Source organism: Pongo abelii, chromosome 10 (genome assembly GCF_028885655.2).
Source record: "Pongo abelii isolate AG06213 chromosome 10, NHGRI_mPonAbe1-v2.0_pri, whole genome shotgun sequence".
NCBI classification, from domain to species: Eukaryota; Metazoa; Chordata; class Mammalia; order Primates; family Hominidae; genus Pongo; species Pongo abelii.
In genome coordinates, this window is record NC_071995.2 from 104,433,416 (window position 1) to 104,458,621 (window position 25,206).

Consider the following 25,206-nt stretch of genomic DNA (forward strand, 5'->3'; position numbering starts at 1 on the left):
AGAGTGAGACTCTGTCTCAAAAAAAAAAAAAAAAAAGAGTGACTGGGGGATACATTCTGGTCTGATTACATCTTCCAGAGTTAATATGTTGATTAGGTTCAGAAGTCCTAAGAAGATGCCAGGACCTGAGCTGTTTTCCTTCCCTCTCTGCAGGAGGAAGGTGATCTCTGGGCTCCAACTCCAACCCCCACTATGCCCTCATAATAGTTTCCAATGCAATGGATAAGAAGTCAATGAGTGGCAAGAGTGGCTTTTTAGCCTACCCCACCCATTCAAGGAAGGCTTAAGCCTTGAGTCAAATCCTAGAGTGAGAATTTCTTTTGTATTTTCTGAGTTTCTCTGTGCATTCATTATAGCACTAATGGAAGCTGGATTTTCCTGATAAGTAAATGTAGATTCCTGAGCTATAAGAAACCAGCTTGGAGAACCCTTCTGAACTGTCATTAATCATGCTTGTTCCTTAGTATATTTATTATGTATTACATTTTCTTCTTCAAAGTCCCAAAAAGCCTTCCTAATTGAGAAGCCAGGAAATAGAACATTGTTTCTTAAAAGTGGAAGTGATAGTACTTTCTTACGGTAAGTCTGGGCCATTCCAGTTGATAGTACTGATTTATAAAGCCCGTTGGGGTTTTCCTCAGAGGAGAAGGAAAAACCTCATTGCATGTACTAGCAGCACACTAACCACAGCCCCCGGCTGATATCAGAGGCATTTTAATAAAATCCAGCATAGAAATGCAGATTTTGTTACACCGATTCCAACTGATAATTAACTACAAACGTTTGACAATCTCAGAAAAAAATGTTTGGCATGACTACATGTGGTTTAAAATCTAGATTACAAATTCTGGGGGTGGTGAGGGGTGGAGAAAGCTGTACTTTCAAGTAAAATGAGAACTTTTGCTGTGGACTGTTAGAACACCTCCTGGGCCCCAGTGAGGGCCACTTCCGAGCAGCTGCAGCCACTTAGACCAGTCCTGCATCTTCCCTCTGCAGAGAAGGATGGCCTATCCCAGGGTCCCTTGTGGTTCTGAATGTGGTCCTGCGTAGTCCATAGACAAGAAAATGTCCCTTTGCATAATTAACTTCCTCTGTTTCTATGGCCCTTTTACATTTTCCAAGGAGGTTTGCATCCAAGGAATCTCTTGTTATTGTTTTGATCACAGCTGATTGGAGAGGCAAGACAGGTGTTTTTACCTGAGGTCCACGGAGATCACAGGGTTTTTCGACTCGTCATGAGCTTGGGTAGGAGAAAGATGGTTCCAAGTTTCTTGGCAACATTGTCTGGAAATGTATTCATCAGACCCTGTCTAGCAGGCAGAGTTTAAAAAGCAATTGCTCCCTTTTGTGTGTGCCTTTAAGGATGAGAGACTAACAGAATAGCTTGAGTATCTGTGGGGCAGGAGGAGGTTTTATATGAAAGACACATCTGATATTGCTAGTACCTACAATACTGATGTTGGTTTCTTTTGGAGACCCCAAGTTCTCCAGCCTACTGGAGTTACCCTGTCCTGTGATATTTAAATAGAAACTGCTTGAACTCTCATTTCATAGAAGTGAAAACTGTTCTGTGTCTTCCCAACCCCTCACATCTGCAGGGATTCCCCACGTACTTATGAGTTTCCTGGGGAGTCCAGGTTTCTACTGAATTCTCCATTTCCTGACATCTCCTTGTACAGCTCCCCCTCTCTACCACCCTATGTCCACCAAGCTAAACTTTTCCCTGAGTTTTCCAAAATCCTAACCATAAAAGAAAATTATGTATAGTGTAATTTAAGTGGAGATTTTGGGGTGATGCCCAAGAGCAATTGCCAGAAGCAATATAAAGGTGAACAGCTATTCTCAAAATTCCCCTGACCACATAGCCCTGCTAGTCCAAAAGACAACTTTCTGTGAACTTAAAGAGTGAATCCTTCAAGGTCTTTATTATCATCTTTTTAAAAGAAAAACCTTAGATAAATTAAATTTAACACAGTTTAGTTGAGCAAAGAATGATTCGTGAATCAGGCAGCCCCCAAACCAGAATAGGTTCAGAGGCTACAACATACTCACAAAATGAAAGAAGATTCATGGACAGAAAAAGGAAGTAAGGTACAGAAATAGCCGGATTTGTTATAGCCCAGTGTTTGGCTTATTTGAACACAGTTTAAACAGCTGGCTGTCTTTGATTGACCAAAACTTGGTGATTGGCGCAAGAATAGGTTACAGTCTGTTTATACCTCCAATCAGGTTACAGTTCACTATGTATGGAGAAACATTTACACTGAATGTAGACTATATAAGGAGTCAGCTTTAGGCCAAACTTAATTTAGCAATTACCCCAACTTTAGATGTTGATTCATTCTGTCACCATCATAAATGTACTTATTTGTTCTCCAGTTCCACTGGGAAATAGCAGAACAATGGGTTTTATAAGTTGGGAACAAGGACATCAGGCAATTTTTTGTAAGGGTTAGAGTAAAGGAGACCTCCTTGTGCTGCAGTTAAACAAAACATGGTCTGTTTTGGAACCTACCTACTTCCTTAAAGTTTCAGTTTGATTATATCACATTTAGCATGAGTGACTCCATTTTGGTTTGGTCTGGTCTGCTGTGGCCTAGTGCACGAGTCAATCCAAAAATGGCCTCCTGTAATTTTGTTTAACAATTTGCTGAGAAATTGTTCTAACAGTTATGTGAACCAGGAGGCCGATATTGCCAATATTTCTCCCTGGAGTTGTACAGTGCACAACTGACACAGCTGGGAGCGGTGCCATTCCTCCCACAGGAAGCTTCTCCCTGGCCACCCCTTCTCAGGGCCCAGGCTTCCTAAATCTTCACCACTGTCTCTCTTTCTCTCTCTGTCCCTACCCCTTCCTTCCATTAATCTCCCTAAGTTCCTTCTATTCTAGGTTCCTTTACTCACTTGCTTTTGATGTTCCTCGGAGACATTTATAATTCTTAGGCTATTATGCAGAGCATTTAATTTTCTACTTCTCTCCCCTGCCCATTCCATCTCGGCCCAAGGCTTACCTTTTCTCATCTGAAATGGCCCATCCTGGCATTTTACTATTAATTCCCTGAGGACTTCTTCTTCCAGCTTTTTCCAATAACTTTCCTCCACTCCTTGACATATTTATTAAAAAGAGAGAGATTTGGTTAGACTCTTTATTATGATCCCCATAGCAACTTCTATCTCTCCTTTAAAAATCTTCATATTACAAACCTGGCATACAGTGGATGTCCATAAATATTTGCTGATAAAATATTTATGATGGAATGTATAATGCTATGTGGTTTTGGTTTTTTAGACTATATTAGACTCTGAATTAATAATATCAGAATTCCCACCAATAGTTTTGGGTTTTACATTTAAGCCTTTAATCCATCTTGAGTTAATTTTGTATAAGGTGTAAGGAAGGGGTCCAGTTTCAATTTTCTGCATATGGCTAGCCAGTTTTCCCAGCACCATTTATTAAATAGAGAATCCTTTTCCCACTGTTCATTTTTATCAGGTTTTTCAAAGATCAGATGGTTGTAGATGTGCTGTCTTATTTCTGAGATCTCTATTCTGTTCCATTGGTCTATGTGCCTATTTCTGTACCAGTACCAGCTGTTTTGGTTACCGTAGCCTTGTAGTATAGTTTGAAGTCAAGCAGCATGATGCCTCCAACTTTTTTTTTTTTTTTTGCATAGGATCGTCTTGGTTATATGGGCTCTTTTTTGGTTCCATATGAATTTTAAAGTAGTATTTTTCTAATTCTGTGAAGAAAGTCATATGAGAATCCATGGACACAGGGAGGGGAACAACACACACTGTGGCCTGGCCAGAGGGGCTGGGGGAGAGAGAGCATCAGGATAAATAGTTAATGCATGCTAGGCTTAATATCTAGGTGATGGGTTGATAGGTGCAGCAAAACACCATGGCACACACTTACCTATATAACAAAACTGCACATCCTGCGCATGTATCCTGGAACTTAAAATTTAATTTAATTTAATTTAATAATAATAATAACATCAGAATTCTTGGTGTTTAGCAAAGTACCCAGATCACAGTGGGTGCTCAGAAGGTATTCATTAAATGAATATTCATCAACAAGTTAACCCGTTTTTTTACCTAACCCAGTGGAGTCTGCTGAGCTAACCATCATAAGAAATAATGCAGGAGGTATAGGGTTCATTTTAGATCTTTAGGTTTTTATGGCTGATTCATTCATTCATGGAATGAAATTATTTAACATGAAAAATAAACCCTCTAGAATGTTAGTCCCTTTAAAAGAGATTTTTAAGGACCTTATTCTCATTTCTTTCCCCCAGAGCCCTATGAAGCAGATAGTACCTACCCCTCCCCCTGCCACCCCACTTTACAGATGAGAAAACTAAGGCCCAGAGAGATTGAAGCAACGTTGTTAGGTTCACACATCCAGTAAATGATAGAACAAGAACTTGAACATAAACCTACTAATGCCAAGTCTTCTACATTTTCTGCTACATTATAGCTTCTCTGATTCAGAAGAAGAGGACTATGACTCCAAAGTTCTCTTTGCAATGTAGATGTTTATGTTTTTTGTAAAAATGTATATGTATATGTTTTTTGTAAAAAAGTAAAATGCATTACTCAGTACCAATGCAAGTCTTCAGCCTAGAATCCAGACCATTAAGCATGCAGCTGCACAGCATACTTTGAAAGAGGCCTCATAAAAACACAAAGTTGAAATTGTCTCTAAGGATTTTAGCTAAGTAGACTGAATCTAGTGGGGAAAATAAAATCTTTTCCCAGAGCTTCGCAGAAGTGGAAAGTGAAAGATTGAGAGCTTGTGAGAAATAACAGATACTTTAAAAGATGTTGATTAGAAATAGAAGAATGGTAGAAGTAGAAGGATTTTTTAAATGAATAAATAAAAATGGTACAACATTTGGAATATTTTTTAGAATCATATAATTTTAGGACTGAAAGGGACCAGTAAAAGCATCTAAGGCTGTCCTTTTGTAGAAAGAAACAACATTTTGAGTCACAACCAGGACCAGCTATATAATTAGTGCAAAATGAAATTGTGGGGCCCCTTGTTTAAAAAAATATACTAAGATTTCAAGATGATGATAGTACATCATTCAACCAAGGTTGGAACCCTCCTAAGTGCAGGGCCCTATGTGACTACACATTTCACACACCAGTGAAGCCAGCCCTGGTCACAATATTATTAACACCAGCATTTTATACTAATATGTCACTTGAGAGCTTACCTAGACTTTTCACAGGTAAACTAATTTGAGTTTTATAATAGCTCAGTAGAGTAAAGCAAGAATTGTTTTCATTGTAAAACGTGTCTACACAAGAATATATTTATCAAGATGGCCAAATAGGAACAGCTCCGGTCTACAGCTCCCAGCGTGAGCGACGCAGAAGATGGGTGATTTCTGCATTTCCATCTGAGGTACCGTGTTCATCTCACTAGGGAGTGCCACACAGTGGGTGCAGGTCAGTGGGTGAGTGCACCGTGCGCCAGCCGAAGCAGGGGCGAGGCATTGCCTCACTCGGGAAGCTCAAGGGGTCAGGGAGTTCCCTTTCCAGGGGTGACAGATGGCACCTGGAAAATCGGGCCACTCCCACCCGAATACTGTGCTTTTCCGACGGGTTTAGGAAATGGTGCCCCAGGAGATTATAGCCCGCACCTGGCTCAGAGGGTCCTACGCCCACGGAGTCTCGCTGATTGCTAGCACAGCAGTCTGAGATCAAACAGCAAGTCGGCAGCAAGGCTGGGGGAGGGGCGCCCGCCATTGCCCAGGCTCGCTTAGGTAAACAAAGCAGCCTGGAAGCTTGAACTGGGTGGAGCCCAACACAGCTCAAGGAGGCCTGCCTGCCTCTGTAGGCTGCACCTCTGGGGGCAGGGCACAGACAAACAAAAAGACAGCAGTAACCTCTGCAGACTTAAATGTCCCTGTGTGACAGCTTTGAGGAGAGCAGTGGTTCTCCCAGCACGCAGCTGGAGATCTGAGAACGGACAGACTGCCTCCTCAAGTGGGTCCCTGACCCCTGACCCCCGAGCAGCCTAACTGGGAGGCACCCCCCAGCAGGGGCAGACTGACACCTCACACGGCCGGCCAGGTACTCCAACAGACCTGCAGCTGAGGGTCCTGTCTGTTAGAAGGAAAACTAACAGAAAGGACATCCACACCAAAAAACCCATCTGTACATCACCATCATCAAAGACCAAAAGTAGATAAAACCACAAAGATGGGGAAAAAACAGAGCAGAAAAACTGGAAACTCTAAAAAGCAGAGTACCTCTCCTCCTCCAAAGGAACGCAGTTCCTCACCAGCAACGGAACAAAGCTGGTTGGAGAATGACTTTGACGAGCTGAGAGAAGAAGGCTTCAGACGATCAGATTACTCTGAGCTACGGGAGGATATTCAAACCAAAGGCAAAGAAGTTGAAAACTTTGAAAAAAATTTAGAAGAATGTATAACTAGAATAACCAATACAGAAAAGTGCTTAAAGGAGCTGATGGAGCTGAAAACCAAGGCTCGAGAACTATGTGAAGAATGCAGAAGCCTCAGGAGCCGATGCGATCAAATGGAAGAAAGGGTATCAGCCCTGGAAGATGAAATGAATGAAATGAAGTGAGAAGGGAAGTTTAGAGAAAAAAGAATAAAAAGAAATGAGCAAAGCCTCCAAGAAATGTGGGACTATGTGAAAAGACCAAATCTACGTCTGATTGGTGTACCTGAAAGTGACGGGGAGAATGGAACCAAGTTGGAAAACACTCTGCAGGATATTATCCAGGAGAACTTCCCCAATCTAGCAAGGCAGGCCAACATTCAGATTCAGGAAATACAGAGAACGCCACAAAGATACTCCTCGAGAAGAGCAACTCCAAGACACATAATTGTCAGATTCACCAAAGTTGAAATAAAGGAAAAAATGTTAAGGGCAGCCAGAGAGAAAGGTCGGGTTACCATCAAAGGGAAGCCCATCAGACTAACAGCGGATCTCTCGGCAGAAACCCTACAAGTCAGAAGAGAGTGGGGGCCAATATTCAACATTCTTAAAAGAATTTTCAACCCAGAATTTCATATCCAGCCAAACTAAGCTTCATAAGTGAAGGAGAAATAAAATACTTTACAGACAAGCAAATGCTGAGAGATTTTGTCACCACCAGGCCTGCCCTAAAAGACCTCCTGAAGGAAGTGCTAAACATGGAAAGGCACAACCGGTACCAGCCACTGCAAAATCATGCCAAAATGTAAAGACCATCGAGACTAGGAAGAGACTGCATCAACTAACGAGCAAAATATCCAGCTAACATCATAATGACAGGATCAGATTCACACATAACAATATTAACTTTAAATGTAAATGGACTAAATGCTCCAATTAAAAGACACAGACTGGCAAATTGGATAAAGACTCAAGACCCATCAGTGTGCTGTATTCAGGAAACCCATCTCACGTGCAGAGACACACATAGGCTCAAAATAAAAGGATGGAGGAAGATCTACCAAGCAAATGGAAAACAAAAAAAGGCAGGGGTTGCAATCCTAGTCTCTGATAAAACAGACTTTAAACCAACAAAGATCAAAAGAGACAAAGAAGGCCATTACATAATGGTAAAGGGATTAATTCAACAAGAAGAGCTAACTATCCTAAATATATATGCACCCAATACAGGAGCACCCAGATTCATAAAGCAAGTCCTGAGTGACCTACAAAGAGACTTAGACTCCCACACATTAATAATGGGAGACTTTAACACCCCACTGTCAACATTAGACAGATCAACGAGACAGAAAGTCAACAAGGATACCCAGGAATTGAACTCAGCTCTGCACCAAGCAGACCTAATAGACATCTGCAGAACTCTCCACCCCAAATCAACAGAATATACATTTTTTTCAGCACCACACCACACCTATTCCAAAATTGACCACATACTTGGAAGTAAAGCTCTCCTCAATTAATGTAAAAGAACAGAAATTATAACAAACTATCTCTCAGATCACAGTGCAATCAAGCTAGAACTCAGGATTAAGAATCTCACTCAGAACCGCTCAACTACATGGAAACTGAACAACCTGCTCCTGAATGACTACTGGGTACATAACGAAATGAAGGCAGAAATAAAGATGTTCTTTGAAACCAACGAGAACCAAGACACAACATACCAGAATCTCTGGGATGCATTCAAAGCAGTGTGTAGAGGGAAATTTATAGCACTAAATGCCCACAAGAGAAAGCAGGAAAGATCCAAAATTGACACCTTAATATCACAATTAGAAGAACTAGAAAAGCAAGAGCAAACATATTCAAAAGCTAGCAGAAGGCAAGAAATAACTAAAATCAGAGCAGAACTGAAGGAAATAGAGACACAAAAAACCCTTCAAAAAATTAATGATTCCAGGAGCTGGTTTTTTGAAAGGATCAACAAAATTGATAGACCGCTAGCAAGATTAATAAAGAAAAAAAGAGAGAAGAATCAAATAGATGCAATAAAAAATGATAAAGGGGATATCACCACCGATCCCACAGAAATACAAACTACCATCAGAGAATACTACAAACACCTCTATGCAAATAAACTAGAAAATCTAGAAGAAATGGATAAATTCCTCAACACATACACCCTCCCAAGACTAAACCAGGAAGAAGTTGAATCTCTGAGTAGACCAATAACAGGAGCTGAAATTGTGGCAATAATCAATAGCTTACCAACCAAAAAAAGTCCAGGACCAGATGGGTTCACAGCCGAATTCTACCAGAGGTACAAGGAGGAACTGGTACCATTCCTTCTGAAACTATTCCAATCAACAGAAAAAGAGGGAATCCTCCCTAACTCATTTTATGAGGCCAGCATCATCCTGATACCAAAGCCTGGCAGAGACACAACAAAAAAAGAATTTTAGACCAATATCCTTGATGAACATTGATGCAAAAATCCTCAATAAAATACTGGCAAACAGAATCCAGCAGCACATCAAAAAGCTTATCCACCATGATCAAGTGGGCTTCATCCCTGGGATGCAAGGCTGGTTCAATATACGCAAATCAATAAATGTAATCCAGCATATAAACAGAACCAAAGACAAAAACCACATGATTATCTCAATAGATGCAGAAAAGGCCTTTGACAAAATTCCACAACGCTTCATGCTAAAAACTCTCAATAAATTAGGTATTGATGGGACATATCTCAAAATAATAAGAGCTATCTATGACAAACCCACAGCCAATATCATACTGAATGGGCAAAAACTGGAAGCATTCCCTTTGAAAACTGGCACAAGACAGGGATGCCCTCTCTCACCACTTCTATTCAACATAGTGTTGGAAGTTGTGGCCAGGGAAATTAGGCAGGAGAAGGAAATCAAGGGTATTCAATTAGGAAAAGAGGAAGTCAAATTGTCCCTGTTTGCAGATGACATGATTGTATATCTAGAAAACCCCATTGTCTCAGCCCAAAATCTCCTTAAGCTGATAAGCAACTTCAGCAAAGTCTCAGGATACAAAATCAATGTACAAAAATCACAAGCATTCTTATACATCAATAACAGACAAACAGAGAGCCAAATCATGAGTGAACTCCCATTCACAATTGCTTCAAAGAGAATAAAATACCTAGGAATCCAACTTACAAGGGATGTGAAGGACCTCTTCAAGGAGAACTACAAACCACTGCTCAAGGAAATAAAAGAGGATACAAACAAATGGAAGAACATTCCATGCTCATGGGTAGGAAGAATTAATATCGTGAAAATGGCCATCCTTCCCAAGGTAATTTACAGATTCAATGCCATCCCCATCAAGCTACCAATGACTTTCTTCACAGAGTTGGAAAAAACTACTTTAAAGTTCATATGGAACCAAAAAAGAGCCCGCATCGCCAAGTCAATCCTAAGCCAAAAGAACAAAGCTGGAGGCATCACACTACCTGACTTCAAACTATACTTCAAGGCTACAGTAACCAAAACAGCATGGTACTGGTACCAAAACAGAGATATAGATCAATGGAACAGAACAGAGCCGTCAGAAATAATGCCACATATCTACAACTATCTGATCTTTGACAAACCTGAGAAAAACAAGAAATGGGGAAAGGATTCCCTATTTAATAAATGGTGCTGGGAAAACTGGCTAGCCATATGTAGAAAGCTGAAACTGGTTCCCTTCCTTACACCTTATACAAAAATCAATTGAAGATGGATTAAAGACTTAAATGTTAGACCTAAAACCATAAAAAACCCTAGAAGAAAACCTAGGAATTACCATTCAGGACATAGGCATGGGCAAGGACTTCATGTCTAAAACACCAAAAGCCATGGCAACAAAAGCCAAAATTGACAAATGGGATCTAATTAAACTCAAGAGCTTCTGCACAGCAAAAGAAACTACTATCAGAGTGAACAGGCAACCTACAAAATGGGAGAAAATTTTTGCAACCTACTCATCTGACAAAGGGCTAATATCCAGAATCTACAATGAACTCCAACAAATTTACAAGAAAAAAACAAACAACCCCATCAAAAAGTGGGCGAAGGACATGAACAGACACTTCTCAAAAGAAGACTTTTATGCAGCCAAAAAACACATGAATAAATGCTCACCATCACTGGCCATCAGAGAAATGCAAATCAAAACCACAATGAGATACCATCTCACACCAGTTAGAATGGCAATCATTAAAAAGTCAGGAAACAACAGGTGCTGGAGAGGATGTGGAGAAATAGGAACACTTTTACACTGTTGGTGGGACTGTAAACTAGTTCAACCCTTGTGGAAGTCAGTGTGGCGATTCCTCAGGGATCTAGAACTAGAAATTCCATTCGACCCAGCCATCCCATTACTGGGTATATATCCAAAGAACTATAAATCATGCTGCTATAAAGACACATGCACACGTATATTTATTGCGGCATTATTCACAATAGCAAAGACTTGGAACCAACCCAAATGTCCAACAATGATAGACTGGATTAAGAAAATGTGGCACATATACACCATGGAATACTATGCAGCCATAAAAAATGATGAGTTCATGTCCTTTGTAGGGACATGGATGAAATTGGAAATCATCATTCTCAGTAAACTGTCGCAAGAACAAAAAACCAAACACCGCATATTCTCACTCATAGGTGGGAATTGAACAATGAGAACACATGGACACAGGAAGGGGAACATCACACTTCGGGGACTGTTGTGGGGTGGGGGGAGGGGGAAGGGATAGCATTGGGAGGTATACCTAATGCTAGATGACGAGTTAGTGGGTGCAGCGCACCAGCATGGCACATGTATACATATGTAACTTACCTGCACATTGCGCACATGTACCATAAAACCTAAAGTATAATAATAATAATAAAAAGAATACATTTATCAACTATGACATTCTGGTTGACTAAAATGACCCCATGCCCCTTGCACCATTTATGTTTTACATCATGGTATTAGCAGTTTCTATTAGAATAAAAGGGAAGCAGTTAAGTTAATTTGCTCATAGATAGTCATTCAACAAACTCTTTAGCATCTACTATGAGCGGAGCACTTGTAAGCATTTCAGACACTGAATTGGAATTTTGCAATAACTTAGTGAAGAAGGTGAATTACCATGCCCAATGTTCTGATGAGCATGCTAAAAATCAGAGACACAAAGTTAGATAGTCGAGGTCGTAGATTAGCTACTGAAATAATTAGGATTAGAATGTAGACTATTCTGTGATGCTCTTTTAAAAAGTATGAACTTCTCTAAAATGAGATAAAATGTAAAATTCATTTGTCTGCCAAGGAAATTAAAGCCAAATCAAAGAGTAAATGAGTATTCTCCCTTTTCTACCTCTCCTTCTTCTGCTACAGTTTCTAGAGTAGAAAATAAGAAATATAAAGATGAAAATTTCATACATTTTAGGAGATTGCCTTGTAATTGAATTAAAAATAAATTAATTGACCTGAGCCTTGCCCTTGAGGCCAAGACACTGATTGCTCATTGAATATGCATGAGCTCACCCACTTCACCACTGCCTTGCAAGTCAGGCAATGCCATATGACTTTTTCTGGCCAGTGGACTATAAACAAAAGTAACAGCGTATCGTTTCCAGGCTGAGGTAGTGAGAAGCTCCTTTATAATTCTTTGGCTCTATCTTTCCTAAACTCAATGACCTTAGGAGCCATGTGTTAAGCTACTGGAATCACATGATAAAAGCATATTGGCTCCCTGAACCACCACCTGGAAAGCAGCTTCCCTGGAGAGTCACGAGACTTGGCAAAGAACTTTATGTGACCAAAATAAATGTTCATGTGAAAGTCACTGCAATCTGGGAGTGTGTTAATGCAGCGTAACTTAACATCACCCTGACTACTAGACTCATACCTACAATATTTTTCTCCTTCTGGTTTGGTTCTTCCCTGTCTTTTGACCCTCCGTGACTATAATTAACATATATAAAAGCTTTCAAAACCCCTCCTTAAGCTGCTTTTTTTTTCTCCTGAAACCTCCAACAATCCTGCCGGACTCTGCTATTTTCAAAGGCTGAGGCCTCAAGTCTGATTTTTACATTAAAGACATGCAAGCATGACCCAGAAGATGAAAAAACTTAAGAACATCCAAGAGTCAGGGGCTTTGCTAATCACTGGGCTTTGCTAATATAAACGAATTTAGGAAAAAGGTGATGAGCACTGAAATGATAAGCAGATGACTGTCTATCTTACTAACCCAGATAGTTGTTTTCAGGAAAATTTTAACAGGAAAATGTTTCAGCTACTTGTATTTTGTTTTGTTTTGTTTTGTTTTGTTTTTTAGCCAGAACGGCGAAGGAAAAACTGAGAACCCCCCTGCATGACCATACATCTCACATTTAAATAGCAATTTAAACAGTTATTTTTTGAAAACAAGATGACATGAGGTGTGATTATCACATAAGTAATGCAACTGACTTATCCCAAAAACGTATAGACAGCATGAATTTTCATAAGGAAAGTGGTCCTTTTCAGAGGCTGAGGACTTTGGTCAAAGAAGTTCTTCCGAATAGTTAGCATCTATGATAACTTCTCTCATTCCTGGATCTGTGTGTTAATTGCAGCAAATTTTGGGTGGTGTCTTAGCTCAGGCTGCTGCAGCAAAATACCACAGACTGGGCGACCTAAACAACCCTTGTTTTTTTGTAGTTCTGGAGGCTGGAAGTCCGTGATCAGGGTGCTGAAAGTCCATGTTCTGGAAGCCAGCATGATCAGGTTCTGGTGAGGGCTCCCTTCTTGGTTTGTAGATGGCTGCCATCATGCTGTATACTCACATGACCCCTTCTTTGTGTGTGCATGGAGACAGAGAAAAAATAAGCTCTCTGGTGCCTCTTCTTGCAAAGGCACTAATCCCATCATAAGGATTCCACCCTTGTCACCTCATCTAAGCTTAATTACCTCCCAGAAGTCCCATCTCCAAATATCACATTTGGGGTTAGGGCTTCAACATAAGAATCATGAATTTGGGGTGGGGAGAGGGACACAGCTGAGTCCATAGCATGTGGGAAACATGGACTTAAGGATCAGAACTGCCTCTTGCTAGCAAAACCTTCCCAAGAGCAAGTAAGCTCACTTCCGTGAGCAGGCAAAGGCTCTTGAAATAACACAGGTCAAAGGTAAGTGGTCCTGAATTGGTATGATCACAGTAAAAGAGGAGATGGGTTTCAGATGGAATATTCATGGCTTGCAGACAAAGTGAAAAATGTTTAACATGACCACCCAGGGTGGAAGTCTGGTGCCTGGGAGAAGGTTGGTGCCATTTACCCAAACTGGAAAGCCAGGAGAAAGAAGCAGTTTGGGGAGAAGGAGGAAAAGGACTTTGGCAACATGCCCACCTTGGGATCATCTTGAGTTTGTGTGGGAATGTTCCAATGTAAGGGAAATATAAAAATGCCACTTATAAGGAAGACTGCATCCAGGCGTGATAATTTATGCTTGTAATCCCAACACTTTGGGAGGCTGAGGCAGGAAGATCACTTGAGCCTAGGAGTTCGAGACCAGCCTGGGCAACATAGAGAGACTTCATCTCTATTTAAAAAAAAAAAAAAAAAGAATTAAAAAAATTAAAAAAGAAAAATATAGAGAAAAAGAAGACTGTGTCAGCCATGCTTGGGGAGGATGGATAGAAATAGAGTCTGCACATGACTAAGTTCATGAGTGGTCGCTTCACCACTAAGCTAAAATTCTCTATGGTGGACAAAATTCTTATATCAGCAATGATTTCTGGGCATTAAAGCTTTGTGATACAGCAATTAGATACTTGTAGGCAGAGTTGGCTAATTGCCCTTCCATGGCAAAGACAGCTGAAACAGGACTTCTTTACAGTACCACTTGGACACACAAATACTAACGACCATAATTTTTCCACGTATGCTGAGTACCCAGGCAAGAAAATGTACCTGTGGGAGGATCAGGGGAAATACACTGGAAACTTTTGGCCCAAAAAAGAAGGAAAGAAGTAAGAGGTACAAGCAAGAGGCTATAACTAGATTTCTGAAAGAAGTGAGAAAGGGGAAAACAGAAATGAACCAACAATCGCTGAGCTCTTCCCTTGTTCCAGGGCAGGTGCTGAAAAGACAGTCCTTCAACTCTGTCTAGTGGAGAAAAAGTCTAGTCCAGAAATGAGTGCAAGAAGGCATGCTGGTTCTGTCAGGCACGGTGGCTCATGCCTGTAATCCCAGCACTTAGGGAGGCTGAGGCAGGTGGATCACCTGAGGTCAGGAGTTCAAGAGCAGCCTCGCTAACATAGTGAAACCCCGTCTCTACTAAAAATACAAAAATTAGCTGGGCATGGTGGTGAACACCTGTAATACCTACTACTTGGGTGGCTGAGGCAGCAGAATCATTTGAACCCAGGAGGCAGAGACTGCAGTGAACTGAGATCATGCCATTGTTCTCCAGCCTGGGTGACAGAGTGGGACTCTGCCAAAAAAAAAAAAAAAAAAAAAAAAGGCAAAGACATGCTGGTTCTTACAGGAGAGGGAAGCATGTTTTGCTAGGGGCACACCCCATTTAGATGAGCATTAGAGGAGTCCATTTTTAGGTGAAAACTGAGGCTCCATAAAGTTAAATGGGTTGCCTAAAGAATCACAGTGTGATCACTAGGGCTCTGTTGGTTCCATGTGACAGAAGCCAAGTCCAAACAAGTTCAAGAATAACAAAAACCAAAAAAAAAAAAAAAAAAAGTGGCTCATATGATAGAAAACTACAGTGTGCAGAGGTTAATCCAGCTCCTTTCCTGGACCAAGGTGCCCCATCTGTTCCCTGTCTTTAATGTGGCTTTGTTCTGTGTTGCTGCACCTTCTGGAAGCCTTCCCTCCATTGGGAGGAAAGATGTTCCCAGAAGCCACAGGCTGCCATGGTCCTTCCACCTTGCAGCTCATGGCATCCCCAGAGGGATCCTGATTGGCCCAGCTTGATTGCCTTGGGCCAATTAGCACAACAGGTGGAATCAGAATCGTGAACTCTGATCACGTGCCTGCTGCTGTGGCGAGGCAAGTGCAGCCACCGCATGACTGATATCCCCAACAGAATCACCCACAGTAGGGAGGAATATTTCCACAAAGAAGTATATGGGCGCCATCCCCTTAAAAAGGGGACAAACACAATCCATGTCCTCAATACATATTTTAGAAATTTTCAGAGTTGAGCTGCAAGCCCAGGCTGCATTCTGAAGTTTGTGTCTTTCTACCTTGCAAAGTGCCCTTCCCACATACATCTGACAAATGAGAACAGAAAGAAGATTTAATGGCAGTGCAAATGAAAGGAAAGGCAGAAATAATTCTGGGAGGCCAAAACACCAAAGAAGAAATAAGAAGAGGAAGCAAGAGAAGCAGGATGAGAGAGGCTGTGGGAAAAAATAAAAACAGGGTTGGGAAAAAAGCACCAAGGCCTATCCTGCAGCCTTCAATCCCTCCTCTGGAATCCCTGCCAGAAGCTGTTGGTGTTTTTCAGAAAGCTTTTTCCCTTCCTCTTTGTTAAGAAGCTGAGAGCCAAATGCCCCATTAATCTTTCAAAAGGCCACTTTGGCTTCTTGGGGCAGAGCCACGCACGTTTGGCTTGCCTCCCTCATGTTCATTTTCCTTCCCAAAAGCAGGGGGACTTGGCAGGCCAACCCAACTGCCCATTTAGGATCACAGAGACCAGAGGCTGTTACCACTGTGGTGTGGTCTTACCTGGGAGGGTAGTGGTCATCCCTCGCCTCAAGGATTCTCCTCCCATCTGCTTAGTTAGGCTCCACTTGACCACATTCCATTTCTCAGGCCCATTTGCAGTGTGAGAAACTCAGTAAACAAAAATAAACCCAGAGCTCCAAGTGCCACCACCCCACTGGGCAGCTGCTGTACACCTGGTACAATGCAGGGTTAAGTTGGGGATACTAGGAAGTTGTTTCTTCTAGCAGAGCTACAGTTGGGGTGAGCAGGTGAAAAGGAGACAAACGGACTAAAGAGTAACATGGTATAACAGTGTTGTAACCAACACAAGCAAAACAATGTAGGACGTGTCACTTACGAGACTCTTTTTTCTTCCTGAGAGCCTTCCAGGAACCAAGTCCTGCACTTGGCCGTGAGGGCATAGGGGTGCATCAGATGTGAACTGTTGGTAGGGACACATGTCTTCCCTACACCACGGGGAAGTTTCCCCATGATGTTTCCTCCATGTGGAAGGAGTTCCGCTGGTGGGAAAAAGTTGGCATCTCTTCACCCCTTTACTCCCAGAGGTTGATCGATAGGTGAATGGTCAATTTGGAATAAGTGATGTGTGAATAGTCCACTTGCAAAGACTGTAACAGGGCACGCTTATCTCAGCTCCGCCTGTTTTGTTCTTTGCAGTTGCTTTGCCAGCGGAGAAGTCTACTGTTCTGAGCTGAATTGTGTCTCCTCCTCCCTTGCAAATTTCTAAGCTCATTATTAACCCCCCATACCTTAACATGTGACTGTATTTGGAGATAGGGCCTTTAAAGGAGTAATTAGGGTTAAATAAGATCATCGGAATAGGCTTTAATCTAATATAACTGGCGTCCTTATAAGAAGAGGAGATTAGGATACAGACACATGCAAAGGGAAGACCATGTAAAGATACAAATAGAAGAAGATGACCATCTACAAGCCAAACAGAGGGGCTTCCGAAGAAACCACCTCTGGTGGCACCTTGACGCTAGACTTTTAGCCTCCAAAATTGTAAGAAGAGAAACCTTTGTTGTTTAAGCCACACAGTCTGCGGTATTTGTGATGGCCACCCTAGAAAAATAATAATATACCAACTCCAGCTAGAGTTGGAGCCTATGCCCAGATAAACCTGTAAGACTTGGCTGAGCAGGTCTGTGCCTGACTCCATCCCTCACTGCCCCTACACTCTTCCTGGGGATCACGGCTTCAGTCCAGGGTTGTCTGGATTAAGTTACTAATAAAGCTAAGAGTTTGGCCTCCATCTGTCTTCCTTTTTGTCTTATTTCTTATTTTGTTCAGTTGTTGGGTGAAGAAGTAGGGATACTTTTTACTGGATTCCTTGAAAACTCCAGATTAGACTATAGCAGTCAGAAGAAAAGTTATGGCAGTAGCAACCGCCACATTTCAGTGGCTTAACAAGACAGCACCTGATTCCTTGCTCACATTCTGTTATCAGTCTATCATGGTGAAACTTAGATTCTACCCATCCAACACAGCTCGGCAGGGAGACTCTACTCTCCCCAGCCACTCAGTCACTCAGAGGCAGTCTCATGATGAGGATCCATGACCGCTGTGGCGGCAGGAGCAGGAGATGGTGAATTGCACACTGGCTCTGAAGCCTCCCCCTAGAAATAACACGCATCACTTCCCATCATATTTCATTGGCCAAGCAAGTTATATGATCACAGCTAGCATCAAAAGGGTAAGAAAGTGTCATCTTATTTTATGTCCAGAAGGAGGAGATCTGGGAATACTTGTGAACAGCTCTAATGACCACCACATGAACTACAGTCTCTGCCTGAGACAATGACAGCTTAGAGAAGGAGAATGAGTAATTGCACAAAGATTGTCATTCTTATGTGAGGAAATTGCCCTATTTGTGTGTGTGCATGACCCACCTGAAGGTGCTCAGATAAGCAAGTTGCTCCCCTAAGGAGCGAGACCTCAGGAATGATGGCCCCTGCTCCTGCTCACTCAGTAAACAAATTAATGGGTGCAGCACACCAACATGGCACATGTATACATATGTAACAAACCTGCACGTTGTGCACATGTACCCTAAAACTTAAAGTATAATAATAATAAAATTTAAAAAAACAAATATTTGTTAAGCACCTGTGAATATGCCGGGCACTGTCTGAACCCTGTGGGGTGTGGGGCATCCCTGATCTCTCACTGCCTTAATGCCAGTAGAATTCCCCAATCATTGTGACAACAAAAATATCTCCAAAGATTTTCAGTCTAAAGTCGGGTAGAATTATGGCAGAAATATATGTTTTTGTTGTTGACATTTCATTTTTCATGATAGGAAAAAACATGCTATATTTTTTGGGAGGGGCAGGGAGAAACATTCATTTTATAGCAAGTTAGGTGAGAAAAAGCACCTGGGGACAAAGGAAAAGCAATAGGTTTCCACCTTGATGATCCAAAAGTGAGTTATGACAGGCTCATAGAATGATCATCATCAGAGTTGTTAGGAACCTCAGAAAAATAAGTCCAAATCCCTTATTTTTTAGGCAAACAACAGGGACCTGATGATTGCAGAGACTTTTTTTTTTTTAATTTTTATGGGCACATAGTAGGCATATATATTATTGGGATACATGAGATATTTTAATACAGGCCTACAATGCATAATAATCACATCAGGGTAAATGGGTATCCATCACCGAAAACCTTTATCATTTCATTCCAATTATTCTCTTTTAGTTATTTCAAAAATGTATGATAAATTATTGTTGACTGTAGTCACCCTGTTATACTATCAGATACAAAATCTTATTTATTTTATCTAACTATATTTTTGTACCCATTAACCGTCTCTCTCATTTCCCCACCACCACCCCGACTACCCTTCCCGGCCTCTGGTAACCATCATTCCACTCTGTACAGAGACTTTTTAAAAATTTAATCAGGACTTCAGGTAGAGAAAGAAAAGGCACCTTTCCCCTTCTTCACTGTGCAAATCACAATATCCTCTGTTTTAAGCTGCTCTGGCTACTATAGCAAAATACCATAGACTGAGTGGCTTATTTAAAAAACCAGAAATTTATTTCTCACTATCGTGGAGGCTGGAAGTCCAAGACCAAGGTGCCAGCATGGTTGAGTTCTGGTGAGAGTCCTCTTCTTGGTTGCAGAAGGGTACTTCTGTGTCCTCACATGGTGGAAAGAAGGCAAGACAATTAATTCTCTGGGGCCTCTTTTGTAAGGGCACTAATCCCATTCATGAAGGATCCTCATGACCTAATCACCTCGCAAAGGCTCAGCCTAATACCATCACGTTGGGGGTTTGGATTTAAACATATGAATTTCAGGAGAACACAGACATTCCTTCCATTGCATCCTCCCTCCAACACTGACTCCCACAACTCATACTGTACCTACTACTAAATCCACTACTTTGAATTTGGATGGGTGCTGGCAGGAGGGACTGAGGGGGATCGGAGCGCTAAAAGGGGGCATAACGAAGAGGGAAACTGAGACAGTCAGTACTTGCAGAACAGGTGCTTCTCTTTTAGATGTGGAAATTCAAGCCACTGAAAAAAAAATTTAGAAGAGACCTGTAGAACAGTGGACTTCTGGGCTGACCCAAGCACAGACTGTACACATCAGACAATTTGGAAAGCACCTGGCAGTCACTGTGGAGGAGGATCTCTGATGTAAATACCAAGCAGTAGCATTATTACTGTTTATATTTATAGCATAGTTTCTAAAACCAGCAGCCAAAGAGTTCAGCGGAACTATTTGAGAATGAAGGCAGGAAATCAACTTGTAAGCATCATCAAAACTTTGTCGGTTTCCTCTTCCTCTTTTAGGCTGACAACATGGTTTTTGAAAGGATGAGAAAGTACTTAGTCAGAGCGGTTAGGTACTCCAGATGTTAGATCACCTGCTCCAAGATTTCAGCTGAGACTTGCAAATTTGTTTCATCTAAATTTCTTAAGCTAGTTTCAAGCCTTGGTCCCTGAGGCAGAATCGAAGACTATAAAAATAACCCCCGGTACAACTCCCAGGTTGGAAGACAGATGCTGCAGGCAGAAGTGATTTCCACAGTTAGAACTGCTTCTACTTTGGGGCTGCCCCAGAATTTCCGGAAATGATTAAGGAGATCTGAGGGACCACAGAGATCAGCAGGAGCAGTTTTTTTTTCATTTCCCTGAAGTATGTTTTGGGTATGTTGGTGGATGATGGGAAGGGTTTGTGGGACAGTTGCCAATGGCACCAGGAAGCAAGAAGCCAGCTCCCAAGTCAGTGCTGCCTGGTGTGAGAATACCCCATGGCTCCCTTCTGCATGGACAGGCCTGGGGTTGAGTGTACAAGTGACTGGAAAACACCACAACTCCCTCTGCCCCGCTCTGCGAGCAGTCACACACTTGCAGCTCAGGAAAGAACTCAGTAGGTGTTTTCATCTTCCTTGGAGCAATGAGTGTTCATGTCCCATGTGCAGCTGTAATCTACAAGCATGTCAAGTGGTGTGTGTGTGTGTGTGTGTGTGTGTGTGTGTGTGTGTATGTGATGGGAGAGATAGCTCCTGTCATCTGAGGACACTTTGTTCCAACTTTGGCCTTACTTTGTTCTTGTGTCAAAATGTATTGTCTAAGACCCCAAAACACCACCTGGTGAAGATTTACCACCTAACCTTAGGGACCTTCTGTAAAGTAGCATATCAGTAATTTGCAGAAAATATTGTGAGCCCTTGATCCAAAGAGAGCAGAAGTCTGACTCCTTCCTTGTCACCTATCCTCTCTCTCTCCTCCAGTAGCTTGCTGCCGGTCCACTGATGATGCTCACCTGCAGGACTCAGCCCACCCAATTTCTACCTGGATCTTGTACTGGGATATGGGTGCCCCCCGCAGGATTGCTTCCCCCAGGGGTCTGTGCTGAAGTACAAGATCACCAGACTTACCTAGGGCAAATGAAAGAAGTACAGCCAGGCAGGATCTGAACTGTATTGACCAGGGAAGTGAAAATCAAAACTGTAGAAGTGGTTCCAAGCATCAAGTCTGGTGAAAGATGAGGTGAGATGTCAACAGCAAGATGCATCAGCAGAGCAGAAGGAAGAAGGAAGCAGAACCCAAGGCAGCTTGAGGCAAGTTGACCGGAAGACAGGACATGAAATGGATGGACGTGTCAGAGGTCCATTTCTACTTGACGGAGACAAACCCTCAAGGAGGTAGAAGGGAGTGGGTGGCTGGTAAACCAATTCCTTCCATAAGCAGCTGCATCAACAGCCTCCATCTTCCCCCTTGTAGGGTTTGGAGTTGAATCAGGCTCCCAGTCCCAGAACTCGGGGGCATGACTGTGGACTGTTTCAGCTCCCATGAAGACCCTTGGACTCTCCTGGCTGCCAAGTATATCAAGGACTTTTCTGCTGGAAGCAAGCTCTGATATTCAAATCTTAGCTCTCCCAGTGCCTAAGTGGACCCAGGCCATATGATGGTCTTCTTTCTAAACATCCCCTCTAATTCTGAGCCTTTGTGCTTAGTGTCCAGCAACTCCAGCCAGCCTCAACAGGGCCCTCCTGTGACACTCAACTCCCCCATTCCCTGGGGACTGGATTCTGCATTTGATGACCTGACTTCTGGGACGTGTCTTTCTGTATAATTTCAGGTTGAGAGACTTTGGCTCTATCTCAATGACTCCTGAGTAAATGGCAAGAATTTCCTGCAACTGTTCCTCACTCTTCTGTTGGGCAGCTTCCAGGGTGGGATAAAATCATTATATAGTCATCTACAAGGCCTGAGTATCCTCTCAGGCTGGCTTTTAATTAGTAACCCCACCCACGCTGGATTTATTGAGTAGATTTTTCCCCATTCTCCTCCATCTGCATGTTGTTGAAAGTTTAGGATGCCTTGGGCCCAAGCCCATCCAGGTGAAGTAATTTATAGCCTACTTTCATCTACTTCTTTTTGTAAACACAGGCTCCAAGCCTCCTGAGAGCTATATGTTTTTAATATTTCATGGATAGTAGAATGAGTAAAGTTCTAGCTGTCTGGGGTTTCTTCTTTGTGAAATCCAGCTATCCCAGTTGTAGACTGTGGAGAGAGTATCAAGTTAGATTAAATTTTAAGCAGTATCCACATGCTAGTACCTGGAGAGTTTGCCAGTAACTACAACTGAGAGAGTCATACAAGGAGAACTTCCCAGCAGCTACTCTCTGCCTTAAAATGTAGAGCCATCCTAGAAGGTTCATTATTCTACCTCCTTACTCAACGAGTCATTTCACAGGGCTCAGGAATCTATAGGAGGGTTAACATTCACTCCCTAAATCCAAAGAGCCCTATGGAAATCTCAAAAAGGGAAAATAGTCCATGGAATAAGGCAGGTATGTATCTGCTTCTGGCCTGTGTGTGTGGAGGATGACAGTAGGCCCTGAATTTACCTTTCTGTGATGGACACCCCTTAGGTTCTTATGGTTCATAAATCCATACAATCTATTGTAGAAGAGTTTGAGGAATGGGTTGATGGAATAACTCTGACTGTAAACTTGCCTCTCTCTCTGCTCACTCAATTATGTAGAAATAGACTATCAGACAACTTCAACTGTTCAGAACATGATCCCAAACCAGAGACTACCACAAAGATAGATGTACAATCACTTTATAGGTATGGATTCCATTTCTTCAGTGAGTTTATTGTTTTTCTTTCCAGAATAGGTAAGAATCTTTTTTTTATTTATTTCATCTAGAGACACATCTACCATGTTGCCCAAAGCACAACTGGCAGGAAATAGAGATTTTTCTGGATGATAATAGCAGAGTTAAAATGCTTCTTTTGGTAATGTCCACCTATTATAAAATGTCAGTAGCCCACTCACTGGAGCCATCCAGAAAAAGTTGTTGCCTTCCACAGAATAGCCTTTGCTTTTTAAAAGTAATGCTTTTTTTTTTTTTTTTCCTGTTTACAGACATTGTAATTTCCTTTGAAATATTTGAAAGCAGCAATCATGTGGACTCTAGAGTGAGACGGGCCAGGATGGAATCCCAGTCACACTTCTCTGTGACCTAGAACTCCTGCAGTGCATTAACCTTCCTTTAATTTTCTTTAATGCTGGGATAACAACCAGAAAGCCATAGAGCTATTGAGAGGAGCTAACACAGGTAATCTGGCTCTAGGAAGACTCAAGGATTTCTTGTTGAATTTAAACAAAGTGAAACAGATCTTAATCCCAGTGTATTTTAATTCCAAGTTTGGTTTGTTTCTCCCTGATGAGTTACCACCAACCCCAATGAGATTGACAGAAAATGCTCTTTGGTTACTTATTCTTCCAAATATCCTTTCCTTCTCTTTAAAAAATAAAACAACACATCTGGGATCTATTATATGGTGGTATATATTTCAGTCTATGTTTCTGCTAATGCCTTAGTAAACAGAAACCGCATGAATGTTGACTGCTCAAATACAGTAGCCGCTAGTCAGCCTCAAGTGAGGCTGAGTATGAAGTTAAACATTGCAAGAGTAAAAATAAGTGGGTCTATCAAAAGTGGAACACTATCCCCGGTAGTATCTGAATCACTTTTTATAATTAAGATAATGCTCTTAACCTCCTCCTACTGCTTAGAACAAAGAAAGTTTTAAAAGTCTATGATGTTCTTATTTATATCAAAGGCGAGTGTATCAGTTAGCAACACTTCTGGATGTTAATATCAGTACATTTAACTGACAGTGGATTAAACCAACAGAAGAGTATTTTGTTGTTGTTTTTATATTTTCTTAAACAGAAACCTTGGTCGAGGGCCAGCATCTCTGTGATTTTCTTGGTTTTTCCTCATGGTTGTAGAAAGCTGCCCAGGCACCAGCCATCAAGTTCAAATCCAACTGAAGAGCCAGGAGTAAAGAGACAGGACCAGCCACGTGCCACACTTGTTTTTTTTTGTCAGAAAACCCAGACTTTTCCCAGAAACACTGAACGGAGAGAAACACTAAACATCTCATGGCCAGAGCTGTGTAACAGGGCCACCCCTATCTGCAAGAGAGACTAGAAAAGTGAGGTTTTATGTATTCCAGCCTCTGTAGTGGGGAAAGACAAGACAGAAAGGGGTGGGCATGAGTGTTGGGTTAGCCAATCTCTAGTATCTTCTATCATGAGTCTATAAAAGCCTTTGAAGTCTGAAGCCTATTGCAAATCTCCCCAAACTAACTCTGAAAAACAACAAAGGCATCAGGCTATGGAGGAAAGAAGGAGAACTTTGGAATAGACTCACAAAAGTTTAGATCCTGGCTCAGTCACATACTGAGTTGAATAGCCTTCTCTTTGAACCTCTACTCCCTCACCTGTAATAATCTTGCCTCATAGGGTTATTGTGAAGATGAAAGAATGTGAAAGCACTCTTTTTTTAATGCTGATTATCCCTCTACCCATGTATATTATTATAGCAAAGATAATGGTGGAGGGTGGTGGTAGTGATGTCAGGGGGGTCATTCTGCTAGGTACCTAGGCTTTCAGACAATATTCCAAGAAAGTCACAAGAAATAAAGAAGTAGAGGAGTAGTGAAACATCCAGCTCCGTCCTGTTCAGAAAAGCCAGGCCCACCAGTCCATGATAACTTGGCCTTCTCTTCTTTGGTTCTTCTTTCATGTAGGTCATTATTTCACAGCCAGCCACACACAACCTCACTGAGTCTCACTCACCTTTGAATCTCCAGCACATGGTGCACAGTGGTAGATCCTCAGGGAATGTTTAATGAACAGGTGAATCCCCCAGAAGGGCAGATTAATTGGAAAAAAAACAAAGTTGGAATTCAACCAAATATATTTAATAAAGACAAAGTTGTTTGGGGAATTATCCAGCAGCTATTTAATAATAACTAGATAAAGAATTCTAAGAGGAATATTTTAAGGAATTTCAGAAGATCTAAAAAGTATGCTTCCACTGCATACTTTCCACATGCAGTGGAAGCATACTTTTTAGATCTTCTGAAATTGTCACAGATCTACTAGGAACGAAAAACAAAACCCATGGGCTGTATTTGAAAAAACTAAGCAATAAGGCATATTCTCAAACCACAAAAATACAGTGGGTGAGAGGAAAATGCCAATAACCACAAGACC

General features: G+C 41.7%; 1 long non-coding RNA gene across 1 annotated transcript in view; it reads left to right on the plus strand.

Annotated features, from left to right (window-relative positions):
• The window catches only part of LOC129049339 (uncharacterized), a 403,176-nt gene extending 379,335 nt beyond the window's left edge, over positions 1 to 23,841 (plus strand). The window contains exon 7 of the long non-coding RNA XR_008512377.2: positions 20,914 to 23,841. This is a non-coding gene — a long non-coding RNA (uncharacterized LOC129049339). The remainder of the gene's footprint in view (positions 1 to 20,913) is intronic.
• The last annotated feature ends 1,365 nt before the right edge of the window (positions 23,842 to 25,206 follow it).